This window comes from Bombus pyrosoma, linkage group LG3, assembly GCF_014825855.1.
Source record: "Bombus pyrosoma isolate SC7728 linkage group LG3, ASM1482585v1, whole genome shotgun sequence".
In the NCBI taxonomy this organism is placed as follows: Eukaryota; Metazoa; Arthropoda; class Insecta; order Hymenoptera; family Apidae; genus Bombus; species Bombus pyrosoma.
This window is the reverse complement of record NC_057772.1, coordinates 14,069,319-14,074,075: the sequence shown is the minus strand read 5'-3', so window position 1 is coordinate 14,074,075 and position 4,757 is coordinate 14,069,319. Positions and strand designations below refer to the sequence as shown.

Sequence of the window (4,757 nt, the reverse complement as noted above, 5' to 3'; positions counted from 1 at the left end):
TTTTACTGCTAACAATTATTGCCAATATAATAATAAACGAAATAAATGTACTTAGATAATTGACGTTTATATTTTAAATTAATACAAGCTAAGAGTTAATTAAATTAGTATTTTATTTATTAATGTTGAAACTATCAAACACTTCCATATACACACTATCTATCGAATTTATACTGCACACGGAATATTAATTCAGTAACTTTAGCTTGTATTCGTATAAAATATAAATATTAAATATAATAATCAAAATGAAATATAAAATATAATTGTAATATTTACTTTTGTCTTGTATTGTAATACATTGAGAATAATTGCTAAAAGTCAAGTATTATTTATTTAGTTATAGTTAAGGTTGTAATGCAATAGCCGCGTCGCAACCGGAGGGAGGCAAATTCTGCTTTTCGGAGAAAAAGTTGAGGCGAGGTTTTTAATGGATAGGCCGCTCAACACCTTTGGCGAATCCCACATATCCCACCGATCAGCATTGGTGGCGATGCGTAATGCATTTTCTCCTCCTTACACAGAAAAAAGTTATAGTTACAGTTCATCTATACGGAACTTATAATTTTTATTTTATTTATATAACATATTTAATATATAAAACATATTTTTTGAATCTTTTTAATAAGGTATTTACCTATAAAAGATAATTTTTGTAAAAAAGTTTTATAAACAAGTAAGGGTATTACCAACTGATTGTTCCGAAAAATGTATTTTACAATAATCTTTCGTTTTGAAAGTATGTACATGTAAGTAATTTAGTCGAAATATTATTACTGTCTTTAACAATCGTTAGTTGAAATAAAAATTAGTCACCAGTTCCATATCTAAATTGATTTGAAAAAGCATTCTTATATACGTTTAAGGTAAGCGTAATATTAAATAAACATAAAAACACACTACTTTGGAAACGTTTTGTAAACGTTGTTGACTTACAGTACGACAAAATTTAGAACGAACATACCAAAAAATTTGTATTAGTAATATTTGCTCAAGTATCGAGTTATAGATGTTAAAAATTTCCAGTTCAAAATTGTTTCAACAATCAAATAATACCTGCGAGCTAGAACTTTGAAAGTTCAAAAATAATAGTAATTTGTAAAATTAAATAAGAATGTTTGTCATATTTTTAGTTTCTTCTTCTTCTTTTAGAAAAAGAAATGAAGGCTTGTGAACTAGTAAACTGTGATGTAAATACGAAGATCATTCTATACCTGATCTGTGATGATAACTAACCAGCTAATTGATTCCATAGAATTAAGCACGTCGTTTTCACTATTCGCGTCTTATTTGGAGAAGGAAAAAGTCGAAAAGAGCTGAGAACAACCACTTCCCAGAACACTCATGTTTGTACTTATCTCTCTCTCTTCATCGATGTTCGTTGATTTGAAGCCCGCGGTAATTTCAGAAGAAAAATACTCAAAACAATTTTAATGTTCATTTGAAAACGAATAAAATATAAACCTTTAATTGAAAATCTAATGTGTAACATATCTACAGAGCAAATCGGTCGATCCTTGGTAACAATGATCTTCTCCATAAAGAGTATGCACATGTAATTAAGATAACACTAGTTCTTCTCGAAAGCATAGCGCGTCATCGCATATACGTGGCAAACTATATTTAACTGCAGCATTGTTCGCAACAGATCAGTTTATGAAGCCTCATTTAAGCTTTGGTATTTATTCATCTGCAATTCCTATGACTGACGTTGGATATTTGTCGGTACAAACGTTAAGGAAGCTGAAACGTATCGAGGTGTACACAGAGAACAAAGAAATTAAAAACTAGTTAGCTACCCGGGGCGAACGTTTTCAAGTGATCGCGCAATATCGCTGCGTGCTATAGGCTTCTCCTTCTATCGCAACTGGGACCAATTCTTCGCTCAAACTTGTTCACGATCGTTATGGCTGCATATATACTTGTGTTGTGTATACAACAGAATTTATTTCACGCTCTGAACGCGTCTCACAATACTACACGATGCCACGTGGTCATTCGACTCGAACGGAAATATTCGCCGTGATAATCGATTACCACAATTGAAAGAAGTGAAATCATCGACAGCCAGTAGGGTGCATTTGGCCCTTTCAAAACCAAGAGTAGTAACACGATCGAGCTCAACGGATAAATAATATTGTTGTTTTATTGTTTACTCGTTGTTTGATTTCTATTGACCATAAAATAAGATAAACTCTAGTACTTTGAACAATAAAACTACGAATATATTCGATGACGATATTATGTGACAAGATTATTTTTGAACGTGGTATCTTCACAAAATATGTCAACACGTGCAAAGTTTGCTCTTGAATTTTAGAAACTTTTGTATAAACATATTTACGTGCACTTTAGCACGATGCTCAAAAGTTAATAAGCGTATTATTTATGCAGAAACAGTTGATACGTAATTACCACAATGGTCGTTATTTACGTATCATATGTGTTCCGAATGAAATATGACAAGTAACAATTGATGAGTTTGTATTGAACTAACGTAGAAAGGATAATATAAATTTCAGTAGTAAATACGAAAAATGATAACAGATCTATAACGTCAAGTATTTTTATTCGTGATGTATACATTAAAACAAACTCTTCTTAAAATAAATTTATTTGATACAACCTAAAGAAACTAAATTTCAATATAAACGTTTGTTGAAATATACTACAATATATGCACATGTACGATCATTACAAGAAGATAGCATTAAAAGTTACCTTGGTTAAAATGTTTTCAGTCCATTTGACGTATTATTTCTTGTCAAATTTTATTTTGTTAGTCTCTCGTTCGTTTTATATCCTAGAAAATTGATTTCATGAAGAATCATTCGAGGGACTAAAAAAAGAAAAAAAGAATGAAAAAGATATCAACTACAGATTAACGTGAAACAAATAACGTATATTATGATTATATAGAATCGCGTATATGAGATAAATTGGAAAATAAGTTTCCATTCTATTCCAAAATTCTCGCACGATTATCGTTGTAACGATCCATTTCCCAATCATAAAAAAAAAAATTGATATTTAAGAGAAAAGCAAATCCTAATAGTGAAAATTAATGAAATGGCGCGAACGAAGAGGAACAGGGGAGGAAAATATAAACGATTAAACGGATGTAGAGAAAGAGTAGAGGCGAGTCGGCTTAAGCTGAGTCAAGTGAAGTGAAGTGAAGTGAAGTGAAGTCGGGAGAGTAGAATGAAGTGGGGTGGAATGAAGGCAAGCACATCAGGACGTTAAGAAACGAGCGGGCCTCCCCTTCTGCATCTACTTTCGTGTTTACACGTATCCTGCAGGCCATAAATAAGCTGGTACGGTGTCGGACATGGTCGCTCGCGCACGGGAAAACTTGACTAATTGCGAGAAACCTCTCTGACATCTCTGCCTGTTCCTTTCCGTCTAGATATCCTTCGTTGGTCTGTCCCTCCCATTACCAGACCTGCCTGTTTTCCTCTTGCATGCCGATCTTCCTTCTGTCCTCCTGTAATGTACAGTATGACACATCCCGCGGTTTTTCGTCGACCGTTCATCATCCCGAGACTAATCTCTTCTACTTGAGCTCCGCTGACGCGTCGTTTGTCTTCCTTTTGCTGTACCTGTACGTGCGCGTTCCACGTTCCACGGACGAGCCACTAGGTTCCGTGTAAGTATCCGCAATGCAATCTTTCCGAAAGATTTGTTTCGTCCTTTGGCTGTTGCTCCTTTAAAAATTCTTGCAAACTCTTTTCGATTCAGCTTCAATAACATATGTATTATACATACATGTATTATATAATATATTACATATATGTATTATACATGTGTTATAGTAGCTGAATCGAAAAGAGTTTGAGATATTCGATGCAATCGTGTGAATTTGTTGAATTTTGATGGATTATTATGAACCGTAGAATGTATTGTTCGTATGATGCGCATAAACTGTGACCACTTCATGGTTAATAAACTCGTTTGTTCGACTAGACGATACAACAACTTACATTCTGACAAGATATCTCGCTCCTATCTTAGTTTTACGATTTATTTCAATGTTCACAATTTCCTTGATTATCTTTTTCCTTCTTCCCCTTTTCCTTGCTTCGTGACAGTAATTACCTAATGGTATAACCGGGCACGAATCAGGAACGGAGTTGTCATTGAAAGCGTCGAGAGAAACACAAACGCTTCTATTACGAATAGAAATAGAGAGTTACATCTTGTCATTAAAGTAACTAAATTATCGTTTATAGGTTTGCTTTCTGTAAGACGGCGCGCGCACTGCGCAGCGTTACGTCAACGCTTAACATTCTACGGATGATTGTTGTAATATCTGCGGCACAAACAGACTATTGTGCTGACCGCGACGGCAGCCCTTTGCGAGATACCGATTAATCTTCTTTTTCAACAACCAGCTTTCTTGTCACCGAGTTAACCAACGAGTTGCTTGGTAGTCGACAGGTAAGACTTTCGAAGCAGCTGCACTACGTTGTTAAAATTGCTCGTTGCAGCCACAGAATACGCAGGTAATATATTACTTTCACGATTAGCGATAAAAAATTGAGCTCAGGACTATCGCGAAGCGTGATCGACGAGTACGTATCGTTGGTCATCCAAGCAGCATAGCATAAAATCTCTAAGCTGATTGCAAACGAAGATATTGTTGATAAAGATAATCAAATTGATTCAACTATGTTATCGTTTGAACGCTTTGTCCGTGTTTGAGAAAAATCATATTATCCAAATGTCGCATTGTCGTGCGATAATCAACAAACAAAGAA

At 34.5% G+C, this 4,757-nt stretch overlaps 1 long non-coding RNA gene across 1 annotated transcript; it reads right to left on the bottom strand.

Annotated features, from left to right (window-relative positions):
* Window positions 1-269: 269 nt before the first annotated feature.
* LOC122565608 lies at window positions 270-1,744 on the bottom strand. The gene is made up of 2 exons (XR_006316220.1): window positions 1,237-1,744; window positions 270-515 (listed from the first exon to the last, which is right to left on the bottom strand). It is a non-coding gene; the product is annotated as an uncharacterized LOC122565608 (long non-coding RNA).
* Window positions 1,745-4,757: the final 3,013 nt, after the last annotated feature.